The sequence below is a fragment of the Choloepus didactylus genome (genome assembly GCF_015220235.1).
Source record: "Choloepus didactylus isolate mChoDid1 chromosome 25 unlocalized genomic scaffold, mChoDid1.pri SUPER_25_unloc1, whole genome shotgun sequence".
Lineage (NCBI taxonomy): Eukaryota > Metazoa > Chordata > Mammalia > Pilosa > Megalonychidae > Choloepus > Choloepus didactylus.
In genome coordinates, this window is record NW_023637606.1 from 2,164,201 (window position 1) to 2,191,537 (window position 27,337).

Genomic DNA, 27,337 nt, shown 5'->3' on the forward strand with positions numbered 1-27,337 from the left:
CTCAGGCTAAGACGTGCCCGACGCAAGGGGAGTGCTGCCACACACCGTCGTGCTGCACTGCAGTAGCCGCCGCTGTAGATCAGCTCCCTGTCAGTGTCAGATGGCTGAGCCAGGGGGCTCCCTACTTTCCCAGCAGGGCAGGCAGGGGGTGCCTCTCCCTCTGCTGTGTTTGTGGGTAAGGGGCTCAGCCTGGGGAGGCCACACCTTCCTAGACTTTGTCAAGGCCCAGCGTCAGCATTTCTGTTTGGCAAGAGAAGTGTCAGTTGCAAGGGTCTCAGACCCATTGCCTAACAAGAATTTGTGTCCTTTGGCCAACTGCCCAAGAGCTGGTAAGGGCCTCAGTCTCCAAGGGGGTCCTACAGGCAGCTTGTGGCAGCTGCTTAGTCTAAAATCCTGTTGGGAGCCACCCTGAGCCATGCTGGATCCACAGATCACAGTCCATGGTGGCCAAGCCCCAGAAAGTCAGGCCTGGGGCATCAGAGGCTGGGCCTGTCGGACAGCCTTTGGGGATAGTGCTGGTGCTCACTGTTGGGAACCCCCAGCCACCTACCCACAGTGGAAGGTGGAGCACCTCCGAGTAATGGGATACATCGGTGTAAAAAGGACAAGTGAGGACAGTGTGTTGTCTCCAGAAGGTGAACAGGCCCAGAAGGTGCTGAGCTTGCTTTAAGGTTTGAGGAGGCTGTAAAAGTGAAAGTTGTTACCCAGTAGCCTCCAGGATTGTTTGGCCCTCTGACCACCACAGGGTACCAGGAACCTGACAGACCAGGCAGGACGCTGGATCTCCTGAGGGGCGATGGCCCAGCCCTGGTGTTTTTGGTACTGTGTGAGGCACCTTTTCTCGAGTAGGGCCCTGTAATAAAGTGTCATCAACAAAACGTCAAAACCTCACCTTTGTAAATGAGAGTGAGGATGAATCCTGATGGCAGAAAATTATGGGCCACTGCTGACTATTGAGGTCTAGCCAGGTGACTGTATACTGAGGACCCTAAAAAAGTGAGGGCAGATTGTGGTTGGGGTGATTTAGAAATGGGAACTGAGTAAAACATACTAGGTAGCTCAGCCACAGCCAAATAGTCACCCACGGCCCTCTCGTGTCTTCAGTAAGCTCAGTGGCAAGAGGCAGGGGGACCTTCCTCGGAGGGAATATGGCATCAAGGGTCCCTGTGCCCCTGTGATAACAGTTTCCTGGAGATACCTTATAGGATAAAAGGAACTCCATGTTTAAATAGGGAGATTTAGCCCAGAATCACAATAACTTGGGCACCCTTGTCTAAGAGGGCCCTGAAATGTTAGGCAAGCCCCAGGGCACCCCCAAGGTTGTGTTGTAACTCAGAGTGGGTATCCTCCCGTTCTATTTCATCTGCATCTCAGGTCCTCCCTTTTTTCTTGCAGGGTGGCTAGTTTGACTAGGGGGCCCACCGATTTTGAGCATGACTAGTTTGTGGATCTCTCAGGAGATTATGGTTTTGTTTTGTTGTTTTTAATCTCTGGTTTCACTTGCCAAATGGTATGTCTCCTGTGCCTACAGCCATAATCCTGATCCATCATAAGGAGTGGTAGAAGCCAGCCTGCCCCCATCTCATTGTCTTTCTGGGAAAGGTCCCTGAGAGTAAACTGAATCCCTAAATAAACAAATTTCCTAGTTTTGGTCCCTGGCCTGTCCCCGTCTTTACGCCTTGTGTATTTAGTGGATCGACTCCCGGTGGGTCCCTCTGGCCCTGCCTGGAGAGCCTGGAGAGCAAGAGCGGGGTGTCTCGTTCCAGGACATCCCGGTCCACCATGAAGGGCTGGGTCAGCCCCCAGGAGAGCTGCTGCTGTTGGCTTGTTCGCGTGCGACTGCCTGCACTCCCCCTCAGTGTCAAGCCGCGGATACCGTCTCTCCGGGAACACGGTGTGCCCACAGTCACCCTGGAAGGCAGTATTGTAGGAGGGCTCTCTGATCACACTCGGTCATCAAGCTCCACCAATCGCAGGCTATTCTATAATTCTAAAATATTAGGCATGACTGTAAGTTCACTGATCGTGTGATATAACACAGAGACACTTGGAGAGCTGCAAAGCTTTTAAAGTCTTTTATTCCTCACTGCTCCAAGGGAGACAGCTGCCATGCAGGGCCACGCAGGGGGTTGTACCTGGGCAGAGGGTAACGGTAAGTGGGAAGGGAAGGAGGCAGCTTAAGTGTGGCAAAGAGGGTGTGGGGTTAGCGAGGTATCGCAGGCTCCCTGGGATCGGCCAGTGTGAATAACCTCATGGGCTCCGGGGGCATAGAGGTTGTCCCCGTTTGTTGGGTACCCAGCCCAGAGGACAAGGTCTGGAATAGGGTGGCCCCAGAGTGTGAGAGCTGGCTAAGGGCAGTGGCTGGGATATGGTCCTAATCAGCTGCTCCAGAAGGGAAACGGACAGCACTCTGGGCAGCGTCTCCAAACTGTGTTGAGACAGCACTTTGAAGAAAATTATATTACAACTGGCCTTTTGATGCCTTGATATCAGTTTCGAGATCAAAACTTGACATCAGTATTTGTGTCCTGGATGATAAAGACTTCCAGAAAACAGGGTATAAGCTGCCCTAAACAGCACAGAAAACATTTTATTATGACATTAGAGAGGAAGGAAGCAAGCACAAGCATGAGGAGTCCCTGGCTTATAGCCAGGCTCCCCACTGTTTGGTGTTAACCCAGAGAATTAATCAGTTCAGACAGGGGCACCTACTAATACTTCGGTTGAATCCTAGTACCTGAAGGTGTGGGTCGTGTTTTTTATGATGGAGATTTTGCAGCTCGGCCGTTCCGCTGAAGTGGCTGCTTGTCCAGCATTGTTCATCCACACACAACGGGAAATACTAGTAACGTTACGTCTGTTTGATTAGCTAATAAATAACCAAGGGCCAATCTGTTGCCAAAGAACATTTTTGCCAGGGTTCTCTGGCCTGGATAAAGCAGGCCTAGTATTTCTTGTACTGTAGGAAAGTAAGACGCTTGAGTTTGGGACATCTGTTGGTTAGCAGTAATGACTGCTGATTGGTGGGTTAGATCGAGAGTCTCTTTAGACATTCCAGCAAGTCCTAAAGTGGTGGCAAGTCCCAGTATTATGGTTTGACCGCAGTAGATGGATGATGAACGTTTGGCAGGGGCTGTGGAAGAGTGATTAGGGTTTACATCAGTGGGAAGGAAGGCCAAGAGCGGCTGGAATTCATCGAGGTGAGGAGAAGCCGCAAAGCAGACCACTTGAGCACTGCCTGTGGCCACTGTTCAGTCCTGTGGCTTTACCTCTGGACTGGAAGGTTGTACTTCCCCTCAGGTAGAGGGGAAATCCTCAGGATCAGAACCGGAGGGAGACGGTGGTTTCCCTGGGCATGTAGTGAGGGTGCAGAGTCTTCCGGTAAATAGCTCATCTGTGGTACGTGTTGAGGAAACACAAGAGCAGTCACTAGTCACCATGAGGGCCCCTAGATACAAGGGAGGTGGCGGTTTGGGGAGGTTTTAATTTCCCAGTATTTTTCCATGTCATTTCTATCAGGTGGATAAATGTTTGATGTAGAATGTGTGGAAGCAGGCCGATGGCAGATCTGGCAGATAGGGACTCTGAGTGCATGAGACTGGCTTGGCTAGATGCATGTGTACGTTGGGTGTCTGTAGATATCCCAGGGGCTGAGGCCCTGGCTTTGGTTTCTGTTTGGGGGTTGAGAGTGGTGGGCACTGTTAGACTGAGGTAGGGGTGGGATACTAAATAATGAGGAAGGAGACGGAAAGAGGGTAAAGGGAATGAGTGGTTTGAGCACTGGAAAGCCAGAAGGATTTTCCCGTTACACCGAGGAGAGCACGTACCACGGATCCTTTCGTAAGGTCTCCCTTCACATTAGAGCAGTGAGTGGCATTAGTGGGAGCCTGCACCTTGGAGGCACTGCACTTGGTCCCATCAGGGTTTAACATAGTACAAGAAGAATTACAATCACGGGGGGGCAGAACTTGGAGATTTACAGGTATCACAAAGTGAGACAGGGTCATGGGACTAGAAAACTGCAGTGTCTAGAAGGTCACTCCAGTCTGGTGGGTCCCATTTTTAAAACCTAGGACTCAGTATTACAAGTAGTCACCGCAGAACTGAGAGTGTCTGGGCTCTCCCATGGGTGGTGGGACTTTGTCAGCTCCACTGTGGTTGGGGTCTGGTAGCTGGTGAGTGGCCAGAGGCAAGGTCCTCTCTGAGGGCGAGGTCTTGGGCTGGGCGATGGCGTCAGAGGTGTGGGACTGGGGTGTCCTTCCCAGGTGGACATCCTCTCGGGTTACGGAGCTTACCTTTTTGGAGCTCTACGGTATTATAGTGAGGCTGAGCTGCTTGTACAATCTGAAGACAAAGTTGGACCTGGGAGCTTCATATAAATATTTTTTAAATCAAGGGGCTTTGGGGGTACACAGCTAGCAAAGGTGATGTCAGCACCTGTGATGCTGTGTAACTGGAGCAAAGTGCCAGAACCCAAGTGACACCAAGTCCCAACTAAGGGTAGCTGAATCTGAAAGCTCCCAACAGTCCAATGTTTTTGCCCAGATAGGTGATGAATGCTATCTTGCTGCAAATAGCTTTTAATCATATGGCCATGTGCTAACAGGATGGCAGGTTGTTTGTCTGCCAATTAAAATAGCTGTGGCTGAGCTTGTGCTCCAGCGTTAGCCTGTGGGCAGCCCTCCAGGTTAGCCATTTTCTTTGGACCCTGCGCCTCAGTTTGGTTGATGGAGAGGTCTTTGGGTTGTAGGGCTTGTAGGAGACAAATGTGGTGGCAAGCTGACCTCAGCATTTGCCACATTTGGTTGACACAGCGGCTTATTTGGAGGCTTCACCCAGACCAATAACAAGAGCTAACAGAAGGGCGTGTGACAGCATTTCACGGGCTTTATGTCGTGTGATGCTGCTTTGCCACTGGCAAACCCCAAGGAGGGGTTGTCTGTTTTCATCATGGGGGGTTTAGGGTGTTGGTTCCCTGATTACTTTCGAATGTAATTTTCATTTACTCAGCAGAGAAGGCTTATCGCCCTGCTTGGGGTCCCCACCATCTGTGGAAATGGCTGTGGAGAAAGAGCTAAGTTCCCCGAGGGGAGCAGAGAGGCGGCCGGATCAATCACCCTTATAGCCTAATAATGCACACTTTTAGATGGTAGAAAGTGAGGTTCAAACGGATCCCATAACAACTCATAAATAGGTTCTAGGAGACAATCTGCTGTTGATCTTAGCCTCCACCCCTTATGGGATGAGGCAAGATTGAAAATCCATAGCTATAGGGGGAGTATTATTGAAGAGTCTCATTTATAGAAAATCTTCACACACACAAAGATGAGACAGTCCCCCTTTAATTACAGAAAACAGCAATTACAAGGCTTGCAGAAGTGCACCCCTTTTGTTTAAGACTGAGCCCTTGCTCTAGAGCCACTGTTGTACTGCTTATGATGTAAGATGGGAGCCCTGATCTAAATAATAATAATGGGGCCCAAAGGGAACTTATAGTTTTGTAAAGCTGGTGTGTGTGTTTTGCTGGGGGGCGAGGAGGCCGGTGTACATACCTGCCGTAGTCACAGCACAGCACATGGCTCCTCCTAAGGGGGAAAAGGTCTACACCAACCATGGCATATGGTCCCCAGAGAATTCTGCCTTATCTCAAGCTGTCAATGAGAAGTTGGATCAAAAAGTAAACAGCAATAGCTGCTTTTGCCATGGGGAAGTCCTTCAGCTTTGGCTGAATTTATCAGAGAAAAAATTCCCCAATGGCCAAAAGTGTCAGGGTCCACACTGCCAGTGGCAGTGGTGCTGTGGAAGGGAAATTGGGGCTAGTTTATCAGTTTGATTATTATATGTTGGTCTTTGTATGAGCACAGAGACAAGAAAGCCTCAGATTTCAAGGGAGCACTCACCAGATGCTGCTTGGACATCCCATAGTTCTTTACCTTGGAAAAGGAAACTGTCTGTTTTCCACTGGCCAGACCAACCAGCAAGACTCTCGGCTGTTGCCCAGCAACCTGCAACAAGGCAAACAGCTGACAGCCTTCTGTTCCAGGCCGGCTGTGTAGCAAGGGCAGTGGCCTGTAACTTCCCTGACTGGACCAAGCAGCGGGTGCCATCTGGCACGAGAGAGGCACCCATGGTGGGGTGGAATGCCGTGCCCCCCAGCGAGCGCCACTTGTACACTGGGGGCACTTCCAGGGGTAAAATGTACCAACTCCCTTTCCTCCTCGGACTGTTGGTTCCTTGTAACGACTCAGACACTGGGGGCAACACTGCCAGCTCCAAAGCCTTGGCAGGCAAGGGGCTGAGGGAAGACACCTCCTCCTGTAAGTTGGGAGGACGTTTGTGTTGTGTTGGGTTGAGCCCGATCCTGAAGGTTCTGTTTCCATTTTACCAGTGAGGATTCTGTGGCCATGCTGAGGTGACGAGTCCTTAAACCATGGCATGACAGGTGCCACAAGTGCACTGAGACCGCTTGGCACCATTATGGCTTCTGTTTCTAGGGGTGCCCAGGCTGTAAGCAGAGGCTCTCACCCCAGGGGTGTGGACTGGGCAACTGCAGGCAGCTACTGGGTCCAAAACCTCATGGTATGTGGTGCTCAGGGGCCAGGGCCTCCCTGAGAAAGTACCTGCTGGGCGGCCAACAGGGCAAGCTTCGGGGCTGTTGGGAGCCCCACATCAAAGTGGAGGGTTTGCCAGGTAATGTGACAGCATTTAACCGAGACAGATGGGGAAGATGTTGCTTCCAAAACTCAGACTCAGCAGGTGTTGGGCCTGCAATAACCGATGTGACACTTGGGAGATTGGCGTCCCTCTGCTGTGACCAGATCGAGCTCAAGAATGTAATAGAAGTTGCTGGACCTTAGATTATATGGGCAGCGATAGCCCAGCTTTTGCCTTGGAGCCTGGCCACTGTGGCACCCAGGTACACCTGGGTGGCCTCTGGTGGTCTGGATTTTCAGTGACCATCATCCATATAATGCCAGCAGCAAATGGTAGTCGAAGGGGGTATATTTTCTAGGTCTTGGCTACAAAGGTTGTGGGCCACAGCAGAGCTATTTAAATGGCAAAATACTTCCTGAGGGCCCTTTCACTGTTCTCAGTCATCTCAGTAATAATGGGGATGTGCTGCGATTGGGGGCACCATGCAGCCAACAGTGAGCCTCCGTTAATTTTTATCTGCCTCAAGGACAAGCCAAATTGGACAATTAAAAAAAGCCTGTGGGGACTATGATTCCTTCCTTCAACAAATCTCATATGATGGGCCATAACCCTTCTAGTGCTTGTTTTAATAAACTATTTTAACCAATGAAGGTAAGTTAATAGAATTCCAGTTGGCAAAACCTACTAATAAAGCCACTGATTTTTTTTATTCCAATTAGCAGATCATCCTAAGATGGTGACCATTCTAAGGAGGGGAAATTTGACTTAAGGGAAGCAGTATTCACTGGAAGGTTTTTCAGTGGAATTGTCCCAAATGTGACATTTATTTTAATTAACTTGCCCAGGGCTTTAAAGCCTGGATCCCTTGTGTTTAAATGGATTCTCCTCTGTGTTAGAGAGCCAGGTAATGCTGGGAGTTGTGAGGACTCTTGTGGATGCCAGGGTAACACACAGGAGCAGTTTACTGTTCTTACTGAACAGTTAAAAAAAAATTTAATGAAGACTCCAAAAGACACTTCATAGAAGAAGATACACAGATGGCAAATAAGCATGTGAACACATGTTCAACACCATTAGCTGTTAGGGAAATGCAAGCTGAAACCACACAACTATCAGAAAGACTAAAATAAACTAGGTTGAGTGCCAACTGCTGATGAGGATAAACTGGACCACTCATACATGGGGTGGGAAGGTAAAATGGTACAGCAACTCTGGAAAATGATTTGGCAGTTTTTAAGGATCTACCATGTACTTAACACGCAACCCACTGCTGGGAATTTATCCCAGAGAAATAAAAACTTAAAAACATTTGTGGGGGACTTCCAGGAAGATGGTGGAGTAGGTGAGGTGAAACGGGCTCTCTGTGGCTGGCCATAGAGGGTTCCCCACAGTACACGGAGGGGACACCACCAAAAATGAAGAGGAGACGCGGCTGGAGGGACGTGGTGAGTGTGTCCCGTCTGGCAGTCTCCCTGCCAGTGGCAGCAAAACCACTGCCAGGCGAGGGACTAAGCAGCAGCTCTCCTCTCCCGTGCACCCCGCCTTGACAGTTTGCAGGGGGTGATCTTTCACAGCCAGGCAGCGGGGAGCTCCCTCGAGGGAACCCGCAGGCAGCATTTGCTCTCCGCCCACAGAAGTCTGAGGGGGTGCAACAGCAAGAAGCAGGGAAGGGAGATTTGCCATACCGGTGATCAGGAGCCCCTCCCACACCCCAGAAACTTACAGGTACATGGCAGGCAGGGCCCACGTCCCACCTGCAGGGTGCCCTTGATCAGGACCTGCATCACAGCCCCAGGAGAGGCATTCACCAGTGCACACAGAGAACAGGTGCACTGATGGGTTCCACACCCGGATAGGATTCTGCCCACTGCACAAGTGAAGTTTGGAGAAGACCTACTTGAAAGTACCACCTGCTGGTAGGTTAGGGAAACTGCACCCCAGCAAGCTATTGCTTTACCAAATTATTTATAAATGTCCAAATAGTTCTATACTTCCCAAAGTAACCCTATCACGACACGTAAATATCCCAGAGCCAACAGAAAATTACAAAGCACTTGAAGGATCTAGAAGCTATTGGAAGAGCCAAACCTACAAATTAAAAAGCCAGAAGACACACAAAATTTGGAGCAATTAAAGAAGTACAAACAACTCAACTCTCCAAAACAACTTCAACGAGATGGCTAAAGACATTAAAGAACAGTTTAACACAATAAATTAAAAAATAGATCTTATAAAAATAAAGTACACTACGGGTCAAATTAAAAATATACTAGCGATGCACAGTAGCAGATTTGAAGAGGCAGAAGAAAGGATAAGTGAACTTGAGGACAGTAGCTGTGAGCACACATGGGGAAAAAATCGAAATATTTTAAATGGATCTCAGAGAAATGATGGACAATGTGAAGCAAACAAATATAAGAATCACTGGTGTCCCAGAAGAAGAGAAGGGTAAAGGGCTAGGATGAGTGTTTCAAGACATAATTGAGGAAAACATCCCAAACCTTCTAAATGACATGAATGTGCAAATCAAAACTGCCCAACAAGCTCCAAATAGAATAAATTCAAATAAAGCTACTCTGAGACATAAACTGATTAGATTGTCAACTGCTGAAGAGGAGAAAGTTCTGAAAGCAGTGAGGGAGAACTGATTCACCGCAAGATTAACTACTGACTATTCAGCAGGCACCATGGAGGCAAGAAGGCAGTGGTATGACGTATTTCAGATTCTGAAAGAGAAAAACTGCCAGCCAAGAATTCTTATCCAGCAAAGCCCTCCTTCAAAATTGAGGGAGAGTTTAAAATTTTCACAAGAGAATTTGTTAACAAGAGACCTGACCTGCAAGAAATACTAAAGGGAGCTCTACCAGCTAAGAAAAAAAGAGAGATCAGGAGAAGAGCACAGAACTGAAGAGTGATTAGTAAGGATAACTTAAATGAATAAAAGAGAGGGAAAAACACTGGCTAAACTGAAGAGAGAAATAGACACATCTACAATAGTAGTGGGAGGCTTCAACATACCACTGGCTTCTAAAGATAGAACTAGACAGAGGACCAATAAGGAAACCGAGAACCTAAATGATATGGTAAATGAATTGGAATTAACAGACATATATAGATTGTTACATACCAAAGTACCAAGATATACATTGTTCTTTAGTGCCCATGGAATGTTTTCCAGCAAGTCTTAATAGTTCTTAAAATATTGAAATTATTCAAAGCACATTCTCTGACCACAATGGAATGCAACTAGAAACCAACAACCACCCGAGAAGCAGATCTTTCACAAATATACGGAGGTTAAACAACATACTTCTAAACAACCAGTGGTTCAAAGAAGAAATTGCAAGAGAAATAGGTAAATATGTAGAGAAGAATGAAAACGAGAAAACGATATATCAAAACCTGTGGGATGCAGCAAAGGCAGTGCTAAGAGGGAAATTTATAGCTCTAAATACATATATCAAAAAAGCAAGAAAGAGCTAAAATTAAAGACCTAACTGAACACCTGAAGAGCTTAGAGAATGATCAGCAAACTAATCCTAAAGCAAGTAGATGAAAAGAAATAACAAAGATTAAAGCAGAAACAAATGAGCTGGAGAACAAAACAACAACAACAAAATAGAATAAATAAAACCAAAAGTTGATTCTTTGAGAAGATCAACAAGATCTACCTACAAATAAAAGCTCAAGGCCAGATGGCTTCGCAGGGGAATTTCACGAAACTTTTGTAAAAGAATTGTCACCATTCCTACTCAAACTCGTTCAGAAACTTGAAGAAAAACGAACAATACGTAACTAATTTTATGAAGCTAATATCACTCTGATACCAAAACCAGATAAATACACTAGAAAAAAGGAAAATTACAGACCATCTCCTTAATGAATATAGATGCAAAAATCCTAAACAAAACACTTGCAAATGAAATCCAAAGGCGCATTAAAAGAATTATACACCATGGCAAAGTGGGCTTCATTCCTGCCATGCAAGGGTGGTTCAACATAAGAAAATCAATTAATGTAATTCAACATGTTAACAAATAAAAAGGGGAAAGTTAAACGATCATCTCGACTCGCTGAAAAAGCATTTGACAAAATTCAACATCCCTTTTTGATAAACACACTTCAAAAGGTAGGAGATGAAGGAAATTTCCTCGATACGATAAAGGACAAATAGGAAAAACCCACAGCCAGCATAATAAGCAACGGTGAGAGACTGAAAGCCTTCCTTCCTCCTAAGGTCGGGAGTAAGACAAGGATACCCACTGTCACATCTGTTATTCAACATTGTGCTAGAAGTTCTAGCCAGAGTAGTTCACCAGGACAAAGATATAAAATGTATCCAAATTGGAAAGAAAGAAGCGAAACTGTCATATCTGCAGATGATATGATCTTATATTTCAAAAATCCTGAGAATTTAACCACAAAGCTACTTGCACTAATAAACAAATTCAGCAGAGTGGCAGGACATAAGTTTAATGCACATAAGTCAGGAATGTTTCTATTCACTAGTAATGTCCTAACTGAAGAGGCAATTGAAAACAAAATTACATTCACAATAGGAACTAAAAAACTCACATACCTAGGAATAAAGTTAACCAAGGACATAAAAAACCTCTACACAGAAAATTACAAAATTTTACTAAAAGAAATTAAAAAGGACCTAAATAGGTGGAAAAGTATTTCTTGCTCATGGATAGAAGACTATAAACGTTAAAATATCAATTCCATCCAAAGTGATCTTATAAATCAAAATTCCAACAACCTACTGTGCAGACTTGGAAAAGCTAGTTTTCAAATTTATTTGGAAGGGAAAGGGGCCTTGAATTGCCAAAAACATTCTAAAAAGAACAAAGTGGGAGGACTTACACTTCCAGATTTTGAAGCCTGCTACACAGCCACAGAGGTCAAAACAGCATGATACTGGCATAAAGATAAACATATTGATCAATGTAATTGAATTGAGAGTTTGGAAATCATCCCCCAGCTCTATGGTTGACTGATCTTTGATAAGGCCCCCAAATCCACCGAACTGGGACAGAACAGTCTCTTCAACAAATGGGGCTGGGAGAACTGGATAGCCATAACAAAAAGAATGAAAGAGGACCCCTACTTCACACCCTATACAAAAATAAACTCAAAGTGGATCAAAGACCTCAATATAAAAGATAGTACCATAAAACTCCTGGAAGATAATGTAGGGAAACATCTTCAAGACCTAGTATCAGGAGGTCGCTTCTTAGACCTTATACCCAAAGCACAAGTAATGAAAGAAAAAATAGAGAAATGGGAATTCCTCAAAGTCAAAAGTTTCTGTACCTTAATTTGTCAAAAAGGTGAACAGGCAGCTAATGCAATGGGAGAAAATATTTGGAAACCATGTATCTGATAAGAGAGTGATATCTTGCATATATAAAGAAATCCTACATCTCAACAATAGTACAAACAGCCCAGTTGTACCATGGGCAAAAGATATGAAAAAAGATTTCTCTGGAGAGGAAATACAAATGGCTAAAAAACACGTAAAAAAATGTTCATCTTCATTAGCTGTTAGGGAGATGAGAAATCAATACCACAATGAGATATCATCTCACATCAATAAGAATGACTGCCATTAAATAAACAGGAAAGTACAAATGCTGGAGAGGATGTGGAAAAAACGGAACGCTTATTCATTGCTGGTGGGACTGTATAACGGTGCAGCCACTCTGGAAGACAATTTGGCAGTTTCTCAGAAAACTAGATATTGAGTTACCCTATGATATGGCAATGCCACTTCTCGGTATATACCCTGGAGATTTGAAAGCAGTGATACAGACACTTGTATGCCAATGTTCATAGCAGCATTGTTCATAATTGCCAAGAGATGGAAACAACCCAAGTGTCCTTCAGCAAACAAGTGGATAAACAAAATGTGGTATGTACGTACGATGGAACTACTATGCAGCAGTAAGAAGCAATAAAGAAGCAAATAAGGTCCTGAGACATACGGCAACATGGATGAACCTTGAAGATATAGTTCTGAGTGAAAAAAGTCAGACACAAAATGAAAGATATTCTATGTTACCACTTCTGTGAACTCTGAATAATGTAAAATCAACCTCTTATAATACAGAATATTAGTGACCTAGTGATAGTAGCTAGTGAGGGGGAATGATAATCTAGTATGTCCAGATATGTTAATGAGGGTGAATTCAAAGGTGTGGTAATAGATAGGGGTGATGATTGTTAATGGGATTACAAGTATCAGAGCTGTATTGAAGGCAAATAGGATTCAAAGGGGTGGTTTAAAGGCGTGTTTCCCACAGATCAGCACCTCAAAAAGAGATAGGGGCTTGCATGATATACTTCTAAGGTATGACAGCACAGATAGTTGACAACAGAAGGGTACATGGGAAAAATCTATATATTGCATACTAAGAATAATTAATAGGAATACCACACTAGTATTACACAAATACTAGGGGCAAATAATTAAGGGTTGACGAAAGTTATGTGATGTTTTTGGGTCATGAGAATTGTTCAAAATGGAGAGTGATGAGATTGTACAACTAAGTGATGATAATGTGAGATCTGGATGATCATGGACATAACATATGCTATGTGAGCTTAGGATCCCCCTACTTTTAAAGTCAAGCCCTTGATATTGAGGCTTGCTTGGGTGAAACTTGTAAAGGGGAGGCTAAGCCCACCTATAATTATGCCTAGGAGTCACCTCCAGATAACCTCTTTTGTTATTCAAATGTGGATTTTCTCTCTCTAGGCCCAACTCTGCAAGTAAATTCATCACCCTCCCCCTGACGTGGGACAGGACCCCGAAGATGAATGAGCCTTCCTGGCGACGTGGGACATGGAGCCCAGGAATGAACCTGACCCTGGCATCAAGGGATTGAGACTGCCTTTTTGACCAAAGTGGGAAAAGAAAGGCAACAAAACAAGGTTTTAGTGGCTAAGAGAATTCAAATAGAGTCAGAGGCTGTCCTGGAGGTTTCTCCTATGCAGGCGTAACCTAGATATGCCAAATGGCCACAATATGATAAGCCCAAGTCAACAGTAGTCCTAAAACCTTAAAGAATACCTGGTTCCTAACTGAGCCTCTATAATAGTTTCACTCACTAAGTTTACTCTTCAGAAACTTAAATCCTCCAGACAGCTCCTGTGCCAGCTAAGTCCCAAAACCCAGAGGCAACACCCTCTTCAAGAACATCAACCAGATGTGCCCCCTGTGCTCATAAAGTTGACACCCCTTTTCAACATGAACATGTTAGTGTGGTCAGTGCCTAGACATCCCTGAAGATCAGGAAAGTGATTAAACAGGAGGAAGGGAGAGCAACAGACAAGATGGAATTTAACAAAAGGATGATGAATACTGAATTTTTATATAATTTTCTTTTTCTTAATTGCTAGGGTATTAGAATAGCTAGAAGGAAAGAATTGAAATGGTGGAACTGTAACACATAGCATCCTTTGAAATTTGCTAACTACTTGTTAAATTTCACTTGGAAAGTTATCATTTTTATGTATATATGCTATATTCTACAATAAAACATATGATGTAAAGTTTGTGTACTGGTTCTTGTGTAAATATATCAGCTATAATCATAATAGCCAAAAATGGGGAGAACTCAGATGTCCAGATACACTGTAATTACTAATTTCTTGTAATAACTAATTTCTATCATCAAGAAATTAACATAGCAAAGCACTACAGCCGGTAAACCTACAAAGGAGAAAAATTAAATCATAGTGACCAAAAGCAGATCCATGGTTGTCTGGGGATGGATATAGGCGGGAATGGGCAGACAAGTGGTGGGTACCAGGACACCTGAGGGTGATGAGTATGTTCACCACCTTAAGATAAAAAGCAAGACTAAATATTTGCTGTCGAATGGAAATCAACTTTATATATAAAGCCAGGAAAAGATTAAAATAAAATTGATTTTCAAGACTTAGAAACTGATAGCTGGGAAAGACAGACACCTAGGATCTATAGAACAGAATTCTGTCTAGAAAAAGGTCCAAATATGGGCAGCTAAATTTGGCAAAAAATGAAATGGAATTCAGTCTTCTAAAATAAATGGTGCTGGAACCATATATTCATATATTTAAAAAAGCTGTTTCATTCATATCTTTCACCATATACACAACATAACTCAAAATGGATTACAGACCCAAATGTAAAACCTTTATAAAATTTCTAGAAAGAAACTTAGGAAGAATCCTCATGACTCTGGGTTACAATCAGATTTCTTAAAACACTGAAAGTATGATTCATAAATTTATGGTGTCGGAAATAAAGCGGTACCTGTAAGGGAATAAATGCTCTCTCGGTTCTGGAGGAGAAAAGAATTTATTTACGATCTTGCAAGATAGGGCGTCCAGCCAAACACATGGAAGGAAGGCTGGCGCGCCAGAGGAAGAGAATGGCAATCTTTAAATCTCCTACTCCTAATTCGCAAGTCCCTCCCCTGTTTCCCCATTGACTTGGGTACTACAGAGGTTACAGCCTATCCGAGAACACTAACTAATCCATCTTTTGAGATTTTAATTTGTACAGCCAATCCTAGAGAGCCAACTAGCTCATTATTGAGATTTTGAACTGATCAGCCTATCCCCCCCAAATTTTTATATTTTTTGCTGTGAGTTCCCGCCTCTGATATTACCTCATATCTCTTTACATTCCAGTAACTATGGTTACTTTTCCATATAAGAAGCAGGCAGATTCTCTCTTCTCTTTGTCTGGGGCTTGTTTAAACTGGTTTTGCCTCCATTTCCCTTATTCCATGCTGTCTCTCTGTGTGAAAAGGAAACTATTTCCTTTCTTACAATGGTTTTATATATAAAGTTGTAATGACAGGAAAAAGATCAAATAAGAAATAAGGAAACATTCAAAACCGGGCAATTAAATATACAAACTTGTGAATTTAGGCTGATTGGGTCCTAGGCTCTTTAGAGAAGACATCAGTATCTAAAGGCTGCATATCAAACTGAACAAGCTGAAAAAAAAAAGAAAGAGAAGAAGAAAGTGGAAGAAAAATTAAAATAAGAGTGAAAACTGATAAATTCAGACAAGATTTACCTTTTATAAACTAACAGTAATTCAAAATCAATTAACCTTGAAGAAATAAAATAAAGAATAAATGGAAAGACAACTCATATTCATGGATTGAAAGACAATATTGATAGGATGGCAATACTATCCAAAGAGATTTACAGAGTCATTGCAATCCCTATCAAAATCCTAGTGGCCTTTTTGGCAGAATGGAAAAAGCCAATCATTAAATTCATTAAATGCAATGAGTCCAGAATGGCCAAAATGGTCTTCAAAAAGAACAAAATTGGACGACTCACACTTTATGATATAAAAACTTATTACAAAACTACAATAATGAAAAAGTATGGTAATGATTAAGGACAGACATAAAGACCAATGGGACAGGGAGTCTAGAAATAAATCCATAAATATGCCCAATTGATTTTTGAGGAGGATGCAAGTCTATTCAATGGAGAAATTTTAATCTCTTCAAAAAATGGTGCTGAACCCAAGTATCCATCAAGAGATGAATGGACAAATTGTGGTATAGTCATACAATGAAATAATATTCAGCTGTAAAAAGGAGTGAAGTTCTAATACATATGACAACATAGATGAACCTTAAAAACGTTGAGTGAAATAAGCCAGACACAAAAGGAAAAATATTGTATTTCTCACTGATACAAAATAATTAGAATAAGCAAATTCATGGAGTCATAAACTAGGGAAAAAACAGTAAACGGTGCTGAGACAACTGGGTTTTCATGTGCACAATAGTGACGTTGGATCCCTGCCTCACTCTATGTACAAAACTTAAATAAAAATGGATCAATGACCTAAATATAAGGGCTAAAACTATAAAACTCCTAAAAGAAAATATAAGTAAATCTAAATGGCTTTAGATTGGGCAATGGATTCTCAGATATAAACCGAAAGCCTGAGGAACAAAAGAAAATCAGATAAATTGTGTCACATCAAAACTTAAAACTTTTGCATCAAAGGACACCATCAAGAAAAAAAGTCAAAAAACCTACAGAATGAGAGAGAACATAGTTGGCAAATCATGTCTCTGATAATATTTATTATCCAGAATATATAAAGAATTCCAACACATAACAAAACCATATAACAAAGTTCAAAAATGGGTAAAGAGCTCAAATAGACATTTATCCAAAGAAATATACAAATAGCCATCATTAGTTATCAGAAAAATGCAAATCAAAAACATGAGATACCACTTAACACCCATAAGGATGGCTATTCTAAAAAGAAAGAAAATAATAAATGTTGATAAGAATTTGGAGAAACTGGAACCCTGTGGCAGCTACGGTGGAAAAACAATGCAGTTGCTCAAAAGTCAAATGAGGTGTTTGCCCCAAAGAACTGAAAACATGTATTCAAAGACTTGTACACCAACATTCACAGCAGCCTTATACACAATAGCCAAAGGGAGGAAACAACTCAAGTGTCACACAACAGAGGATGGATAAACAAAACCTCGTATGTATGTATACTAAAATATTATTCAGTCATAAAAAGGAATAAAATTCTGATATATCTAGAATATGGATGAACCCTGAAAACATTATGTGCAGTGAAAGCAGCCAGATACAAAAGGATAAATATTGTATGATTCTACTGATAAGAAATATCTAGAACAGGCAAATTCATCGAGACAGTAGATTAGATGTTATTGGGAAGAGAGTAATGTGGATTTATGACTTAATGGGTACAGGATCTCTTTGGGGCAATTAAAAAGTTTTGGAAATAAATAGTGGTGGTGGTTCTCCAACATTGTGGATGTAACTAATACAATGAATTGTACACTTAAAAATGGCTAGAATGGAAAATTATGTTATATATACTTTATGAATAAGTTTGTATGTCGAATTTCATTCATAAGGATAAATACAAAGGTTCTTAAGATATTAAACCAAATATATAAAAATATAAAGGTGTAATAATTTACAATCAAGTTCACGTAATACCAGAAATGTAAGACAGATGAAATGCTGATTCACCCAATAAAAGAAAAAGAAAAATCATAGGATTAATCTTCATAGATTCAGAAGAAATGTCTGAGTAATTTCAATATTCATTAACCATAGTAATTAATACCAGGTAAGCACCTAATAGGAAAATATATGGTACTGATAGAAAACAACAGCAAACTTTGATTTAATGGTGAGAATTTCCTCTGAAATCAGGAACAAGGCCAGAATGTCCACATACTCTACAGTGTACTGAAGGCTGACCTTAAGAGTTTAGAAATGGAAAACAAGAAGTAATACATAAAAGAATTATGAACTAAAACAAACTTGATTATTAGCAGAGGGTATGATTTAGTGCTTAGAAACTCCCTGCTCTCCAAAAACCTTCAGATAAATTAAAATTTCTAACTGAACTCAGAAACAATGGTTAAAAATGTAACATTCAAAAATCAATTTCAGTTTTATGTTTTACTAATATAAAAGAAATGATATTTTTTTAAACTGTCCAAACCAGCATCTGAACATTTAATGCAGAGGAATAAATCTAACAAAATTTGTGCAAACTCTGTACAGGAAGCAAAAATTAAAAAAAAAATTATGAACAGAAATGAAATAATTAAATGGAAAGACATATCATGTACAGAAATTGGAAATTTAATTTGGTAAGAGTGCAAATTCTCCCCACATTTATCTAATTTAATGTAAAACCCATCTTTTTTTGGTGGGTCAGGGGTAAGTTCAAAGCTGATTCCAATCCAAGTTTCAATAATTGCGAAACTCAAACAATGGGCAACAGGACCCATTCATTTATTTAAATACCTATTTAGTGCACAGTGTGGGCCAAAAAAACCTTCATGGGGTTGGAATAGATCAGTGAGAAACATGGATAGACAGAGATCTCTTCTGGAAAAGACTGACATGTGAAGAGGTGAATCAAGTATAAACAAAACAAAATGAAACTGTTCTATGTTGTGTAAAAGTGATGAGTGTTGTGGTAAAAAAAATCAAGATAAAAAGGAATGAAAACGCTGGGAATGCAAAGTGGATGAATTAGGACATTCACAGTAGGCTGCCTTAAAAAAAAAAGACGTGAGCCAAACTTCAGGGATATTCTGGTGTTAGCCAAGGAAGTAACAATGACAGCACTGTCCCAAGTGGTAATCTGGAGGAACAGCCAGACACCAGTGTGACGGAGCAGAGTTGAGACGGCAAAATTCAGGAACGAAGAGTGAGAGAGGATGCAGATGGGTGGTCACATCAAGGGAGGAGAAGGCTCTGACTTGACACTGGTTATGTGGAGGCTGTTGTGGGACTTAAATGATTGATGTGGTCTGTGAACTGGCAGCTTTACGAGATTATGTTAAGTCTGTTACGGTGAAACAGACTGTAGGGGGCAGATGGAGTTGGTTCTGACTCTAATCATTTAAGAGATGATGAGGGATCACAGAGTTGTTCAAGCCTGGATATAATCTGAGCTTAGAGCCAACAGATCTTCTTGAAGGGCTGGAAAGTTGGAGTGTGAGATGAAGGAGTCAGAATTATTCCAAGGGTTTTGCTGAGAAAAATACCAGAAGGATGGAGCTGACATGAACTTAACAGTGGAAATTCACAGCAGGTAGAGGTTTCTGGGGAGAGGATTAGATTTCAGCATGGTATATTCTGAGAAGATGAGGGAAAGCCATTCAAGTTAGAGAAAATGCACATACAAGAATGTTTTAGAAACCCTATACATGATAGCCAAAAATTGGAAACCACTCAGGTATCTACTTGCAATAAAGCTGTTGCTGCTTGTATATTCCTACTTGAGGACACTCTGGAACAGTGCTGTCCATTAGGACAGTGCAAGCCACAAATTATACATAATTTTTCATGTAACCGGGTCAAAAAGTAAATAGAAGCAGGTGAAATTAATTTGTAAAATATATTTTATTTAACCTAGTATAGCCAAAACCTTAATCATATAATCAATATGAAATTTTAATGAGCTATTTTATATTCTTTTTACATTTACAACAGATGCCTCTTCAGACCAGCCACAAGTCAAATACTCGATAACCAAAAGTTGCTATTGGCTGCCTTGCTGGACAAAGGAATAGGCATGCTGATATGACTGGCTGGCACGGACAGGTCCTCTTCTCCTCCCTGTCTGCCTAAGGATCGGCCACCATCATGAACGACACAGTCACTATCCAGGCCAGGAAGTTCACAACAACTGACCACTTCAGCAGAAACAGATGGTCACTGACGTCTCTCACCCAGGGAAGGCAGCAGAACTTAAGACAGAAATTTGGGGAAAACTAGCCCAAATGTACAAGACTACACCAGATGTCATCTTTGTTGTTTGGATCAGAACCCATTTTGGTGGTGGCAAGACAACTGGCTTCAGCATAATTCCTTGGGTTATGCAAAGAAAAATGAAACCCAAATGCAGACTTGCCAGACACAGCCCACAAGAGAAGACCTGTGATAGGAACAGAAGAACAGAAAGAGGCGAGTCAGGGGACTGCAGAGGCCAGTACTGGCGCTGGCAAAAAGGCAGAGTAGAGATCCTGCAGTGACATGACTGGTGATTGTACAGATTTTTCACCAGAGGATTTCTATGACTATAAAAACATAAAACCTTTTAAAAAGTGAATGGGCTACCAATCCATAGAAGACTTTACTGTAATTTGGAACAGAAGACACCTGATGAAAAAATCATACATTTTGATTCAATTTTCATGCAATCTAAAATATATGTATTAAAATATATTGATTTACAGATGCATACACAGATGATAATACCATTAAGAAAAAGCAAATTTTTCTCATATATATAATTCAGGACACTGGTGACACAAGGAGAGCAGAATGGGGTTTGTGATTTTGTGATTAGGAATTAACTCAGGTGTGGCATCTTGTGGAAGGATGTCTGTATCCCTCCCTAATTGTGACTGCATGGATATTTTATAATATTTCTGCCAACCATATATTTGCTGGACTCATTTTTCTGTATGCTGTATTTTACAATAAAACACTCTGAAGTTAACCAAGGTAATTCACCAGGATGACCCATTAAAGGAATAAGTGGTTTGAATAGATAAGCCAAAACAAAACAAAACCTCCTCAACCTACTCCTCACACCTTATACAAAAGTTAACTCAGAATGGATCATAGATTTAAACATAAAACAACATAGGCAAAGATCTTTGGCCCAAGAATTGGTGAAGACTTCTTAAATGTGACAACAAAGCACAATCCATGAAAGAAAAAGATAAATTGATAAACTGCACTTTCATCAAAATTAAAAATTTTTGACCTGTGAAAGAATGAAAACACAAGTTACAGACTGGGAGAAAATATTCGCAAACAACATATCTAGAAAGGATTCATGTCCAGAATATATAAAGAACTCTCAAAATACAACAATAAAAACCAAAAGATTCCAATTAGACAGTGGGCACAAGACATGACTAGACATTTTAGTGCAGAGAATATACAGATGGTAAATAAACATGTGAAAGGATGTTCAACATCACTAGCAATTTGGGAAATGCATGATAAGATATCACTACCACCTGTTAGAACAGCTAAAATTAACAGTGACAACACCAACTGCTGGTGTGGATGTGGAGAAATTAAAGCTCTCAAACAATGCTGGTGGATGATAAAATAGAACAGCGATGCAGGAAGACAATCTGATAGTTTCTTAAAACACTAAACATACACTTAACATCCAGCCCAACAACTAACACTCCAGGGCATTTATCGTTGAGAACTGAAAACATAGAGCTACCCAACAACTGGTGCACAAATGTTCATAACAGTTTTGCATGTAACAGCTTAAAACTGGAAACAAGCAAAATGCTCCTCAATAGGTGAATGGTTAAACAAACGTTGGTATAGCAATTGTATAGAATGGCAATAAAAATGGGGAAAAACAACTTGGATAGGTATCAGGGGCATTTCGCTGAGTGAAAAAAGCCAATCTCAAATCATCACAAAATATACAATTCCATTTATATAACATTCTTGAAATGACAAAATTATAAAGATGGGTAACAGATTAGTTGCCAGAGTTAGGCATGGTGAGGTGGAAGAGGGTGGGTGTTACAGAGAGGAGGAGGCAGATCTCTGGTGATAGTACAGTTCTGCATCTTTGTGGTGATCAAACAAATCTAACCATGTAATAAATGGCAAAGTAGTATACATGACATTATACCAATGTGTCAAATTCCTGGTATTGCTATTGTTCTCTAATTATGTAAGATGCAACCACTGGGGAAAACTGAGTGAAGGGTACACTGAACCTCTGTGTACAGATTTGCAGCTCTCTATGGATCTGTATTACATGAGATGCTCAGTATCGTTGGCCACTGGGGAAATGCAGATCAAAGCCACAGTGAGCTACCACCTCACTCCCACTAGGATGGCTATTATTCAAAAAGAAAAACAGAAAGTAGCAAATGCTGGCAAGGATGCAGAGAAATGGGAACCTCAGCACATTTTTGGTGGGAGTGTGAAATGGTGCTGCCACCATGGAAAAGAGTTTGGTGGGTCCTCAGGAAGTTAGACAAGGAACTACCATATAACCCGGCAACCCCACTTCTGGGTATGTACCCATAAGAATTGAAAGCAGGAACTTGGACTGTACTATCACCAGAGATCTGCCTCCTACCCTCTGTAACACCCACCCTCTTCCACCTCACCATGCCTAACTCTGGCAACTAATCTGTTATCCATCTTTATAATTTTGTCATTTTCAAGAATGTTATATCAGGGGACAGATATTTGTCCCCTGATGTTCTTAGCAGCACTGTTCACTGTGGCCAGGGGGTGGAGGCAACCCAGAGGGTCATAAGCAGATGGATGGATCAACAGAGCATGGTGTCTACACACAGTGGAGTGTTGCTCAGCCCTGGAGAGAAGTGAGGTTCTGTAGCAGATGCCGTGACCCGGATGAACCCTGAAGACATCATGTGGAGTAAAAGATCAAAAGAAACTGCAGGATTCCACTTTATGATATCACTGGAGTGTGAGAATTCACTGAGACAGAAAGGAGAGTACAGGATGCCGGGGTAGGTGGGGAGGAAGAGGAGGCAGTTAATGCATAATGGGTGCAGGGTTTCTGTTTGGGATGATGGGAAAGTGCGGGTAATGGCGGGTGGTGATTATTCTCACCCAACAGTCTGCCTGGAGTGGCTGAGATGGGCAAGTCCACAATTTAAAGACAGAGTGATAAAAGAGACAGTAACAACTATAAGCAATATGTGATTCCAGACTGGACCTAATAATGGAGGAGAAAATGCCCTTAAGGACATTATTGGGACGTATGAAAAACTGGAATGTAGACGATAAGCTTTATATCAATGTTAAATTTCTTGAACTTTCTTAAGGTGGTTACAGAAGTGAATATCGCTGTAAGGAAATGCACATGGAAATAGTTAAGTATTTAAGGAGCATGATGTCTACAACTATAGCTTATAACGGTTATAAAACAGAGGCAGTAACAGATGATACGGCAAGTGTGCGGGTCTGAGTTTTGGGGGTGGGGGTTATGTTCTCTGTATGGAGTTAATATTTTTGCAGCTGTGCTTAAGTTTTTAATTATTTCCAAATTAACTTTTTTTTTTTTTAAATCACATGACAGAACTAGTTCCCAGGAATATACAAGATTTTCTAAGGAACAAGGTGGAGGGACATTCCCTAACACACATCAAGGCTTTTATACCAGAACAATTCACACAATATCTTGAAGGCAGAGGGAGTGGCAAAGAGAGCAGTGGTAAATAACAAATGAACTGATAGCAAGTGATGGCCAATTTAACACGTGCAACTGTTGCCAAGTGGTTATATCCAGATGGGAAATGAATCTTCTGTGTGCTCCGTCCACAATTGAGTCATTTTAAGTATAAGTGAAAAGCACAAAACTAGAAAGCATTCAGAAGTTACACACAAATGTTTCTAAGATATCCAATGGGGAGATGTTTCTTGTATAGAAAGAAAACACAAGAAACCAAAGAGTATATAAATGAATTAAAAGCGAGCAAGTGACTAAAAACTTTTTTATAGAAGATGAAAGACACACATGAAAATGCTTCACCCTCTTTGGTAAGCAGTAAATAGAAACTTTCAATGACAGGGAGTAATTCAATTCCAAGAAGGTAATCAGGTGGCTCAAATAAATACAGAGCCCCCACCAATAAATGCCCCAGGCCCGCCTGGGTGCAGAGCTCCCCTTCCCAGCCCGAGAGTATCTCCCAGTCCAAGGGCCTCCCCCATCATCCTCCTGAGCTGCTCGAGACCTCCCACGGTGGCAGGCTCCCCAAAAGTAGACCGTGAAATTTAACTGGTCTTCTTTGCCGGCTCTACTTTGGACTCAGCTTGGAGTCCCCTGGCCTCTGGTCTCTACTTCCCCAACGGGGTGATGCAGCATCTTCACGCCATCACTGGTCATTTAAAGGAGACAAACTCTCAATCAGTGTTTGAAAAGGACCCAGGAGAGTCACTACTTTCACCTGGTGTTTAAGGATAAAGTAGGGAAGCGAAAACGTGTCATTTAACTCTCACCCTTACGATAACAATCTGTCAATCAAGTAATCAGAACTGAGACTTTCGGATTTAGCGGTCACATTTTACAGAATTTGCATTAATCTCTGATGTCCAGTTAATGGATCAGAATCCCACACTGCTGAAACTCTGGACCCCAAATAGGACAATAACTTCTATTTTTAAGAATCTCTCTAATCCAGCTCTTCTTTCACCTCATTTCAAGGTGTGTGGGACTGTGTGCCATCTTCCCTGCAATCCTAATGTAAGAAAGAATATTTTCTCTATTGCTGACACACTTTTCCCCAGCAGCATTCTCAACCTAAGGCCTGGGATAATACGAGTACGTACCAAAAAGGAAAGGACAGACTTGAGAAACTCATTATCCTCCCTGAGAGAAGAAAGAAGGCAAAAGGGAATTATTATTTTACATTTACTCAAACAAGAAATAGACTGAGCTGGACACCGGCGTGGCTGCTAACAGATGTCAGCCTCCAGCTCCCACGTCCCTCCTGAAACCGCAGCGACCGCCCTCCGGGCCCAACGTGGACCGTGAGAACCAGGAGCCAAGGGGCACGGGACGTCCTGAACCCCGACGCCCGCCCCAGAGGCTGCCCTGGAGAACGCGGCGAGGGAAGGGTGAACCCAGGCGCTCTTCGCTGGTCTCCCCATGAGAGATGCTGGACGGGGACACCTTGGGCACGAGACCCAGGACCAAGGAAAAGCGAGCAACACGACAGCCGGGCCGAGGACAGGTCCACCAGGCAAGCAGCCCCAGGGGAACCTCCGCGCAAATCCGGGCCGCCGAGAGCGCCGTCCCGGGGAAAGACGCCGGAAGGTTCGGCGCAGCGGGTCACGGTGCGGGTGGCGTCCGCGCTCCTTTCCTCGCGCGCAAAACGTCCACAACCCGAAACAAGTCATTTAAAGCAAACCCTCCGTGGCTCCGGAATAACGAAAAGCAGTTTACAAAAGACGGTCATTTGAACGCAGTTTCCCAGTGCGGCGGGCGGGCAGCAGTGCTTACACCCGTCACGGGGACGAGAGACGGGGCCGGCGGGCGCGGGAGGGCGCTGGGGTCACAGACCCTCACGCCTGGAAGACGAGCGAGAAGCGGGGGACAGGCCGCGCATGCGGGACCCGCTGCCCGAGGGGGCCGGCTGACAGGGGCTGGGGCCCACGGACCACCCCGCCGGCGCGCCCCAGCCCCGGCCCGAGGGGAGGTCCCCGAGGCCTCGCCACCCAGGAACCCGGAGTCGGGGTCCCCCCGGTGAGCCTCGGCCTCACCCCACAGTCTCGCGGCCCCTCCGCCCCGCGCTCACCATCTCTCGCCTCCTGAGGTCTCCGCGGCGTCCTCCCGGCAGCCCCCGCTGCCCGCGCAGGGGAAATAGGGAAGGGGCAGGGCCACGTGGGGCCGGAAGTAGCGATACGCCCACGCGAATGGTGCCGCCCTGGCGCCCCTGATTGGGTAGTCCTCCTGGGCCCGCCCCCATTCATCCCTGACTGGACGTTATTCTCCCCGCCCTCCCCGCGGACTGAGTGACGGACGGGGCCTCTGGTCTCCCCGGACCTGGGCGTTTGGAGAACTTGCTCCCTCCCCGGCGGCCCCGACGTCCGCCCGCAGCTCCGCGGCTTCTCCTGCGTCCTCCTCCTGGACGCGGGGCCCAGGGATGGGCAGGGAATTCCAGGCTTGGGGTCCAGGGGGAGGAGCGTCCCTGGTCGGGGAGGATGGGCGCCCGGGCGGGGTGGACAGGAGGCCTGATCCTCCAAGGCGGCCCGCGCACCCCATTTAGGGACCGATCTTCCACCAGGCATCACCGCCCGAGGGAAGGCAAGAGGAGGCAGAGGTCCCTCCCACCTGGGTCCTCTGACCATAATGGAATGCAACTGGAAATCCTTAATCACCAAAGAACCAGATCATTCAGAAATATATGGAGGTTAAATACCACACTGCTAAACAACCAGTGGGTCAAAGAAGAAATTGCAAGGGAAATAGGCAAATATCTAAAGATATTGATAACAATAACACAACATATCAAAACCTATGGGATACAAGGAAGGTGGTGCTGAGAGGGAATTTATAGCTCTAAATGTATACCTCAAAAAGGAAGAGAGAGCTAAAACCAAAGACCTAACTGAACAACTGAAGAGGCTAGAGAATGATCAGCAAACTAACCCTAAAGCAAGTGGAAGAAAAGAAATAACAAAGATTAAAGCAGAAATAAATGAGCTGGAGAACAACAACAACAACAAAACACAATAGAATAGATAAAACCAAAAGTTGGTTCTTTGAGATCAACAAGATTGACAAACCCTTAGCTAGACTGACCAAGTCAAAAAGAGAGAAGATCCAAATAAACCAAATCAGAAATGAGAGAGGGGTCTTTACCATAGATCACAAAGAAATTTTAAAAATCATAAGAGGATACTATAAACAACTATATGCCAACAAACTAAGACAACCTAGAGGAAATGGACAATTTCCTGGAAACACATGAACAACCTAGACTGAACAGAGAAGAAATAGAAGACCTCAACAAACCAATCACAAGCACAGAGATCCAATCAGTCATCAAAAATCTACCTACAAATAAAAGCCCAGGGCCAGATGGCTTCTCAGTGGTATTTTACCAAACTTTCTTAAAAGAATTGACAACATTCCTGCTCAAACTCTTTCAAAAAAGTGAAGAAAAAGGAACACTACCTAACACATTTTATGAAGCTAACATCACTCTAATACCAAAACCAGAAAAAGATACAAGAAAGGAAGACTACAGGCCAATCTCTCAAATGAATATACATGCAAAATTCTCAACAAATACTTGGAAATTGAATCCAATGGCACTTTAAAAGGATTATACACCATGACCAAGTAGGGTTCATTACTGCATGCAAGTGTGGTTCAAGAAAAGAAAATCAATGTAATTCAACACATCAGTAAATCAAAAGGGAAAAATCAAACGATCATCTTGATAGAAGCTGAAAAAGCATTTGACAAAATTCAGCATCCCTTTTTGATAAAAACACTCCAAAAAGTAGGAATTGAAGGAACCTTCCTCAATATGATAAAGGGCATATATGGAAAACACAGCCAGCATAGTACTCACCAGTGAGAGACTGAAAGCCTTCTCCCTAT

At 42.9% G+C, this 27,337-nt stretch overlaps 1 long non-coding RNA gene across 2 annotated transcripts; it reads right to left on the reverse strand.

Moving 5' to 3' along the window:
- Nucleotides 1-2,079: 2,079 nt before the first annotated feature.
- LOC119525240 lies at nucleotides 2,080-25,575 on the reverse strand. Of its 2 annotated transcripts, none has more exons than XR_005214945.1 (3): nucleotides 25,524-25,575; nucleotides 5,901-6,005; nucleotides 2,080-3,394 (listed from the first exon to the last, which is right to left on the reverse strand). It is a non-coding gene; the product is annotated as an uncharacterized LOC119525240 (long non-coding RNA). The 2 variants fall into 2 exon arrangements; XR_005214946.1 differs by having other exon boundaries at nucleotides 2,080-3,448.
- Between the last annotated feature and the right edge of the window lie 1,762 nt (nucleotides 25,576-27,337).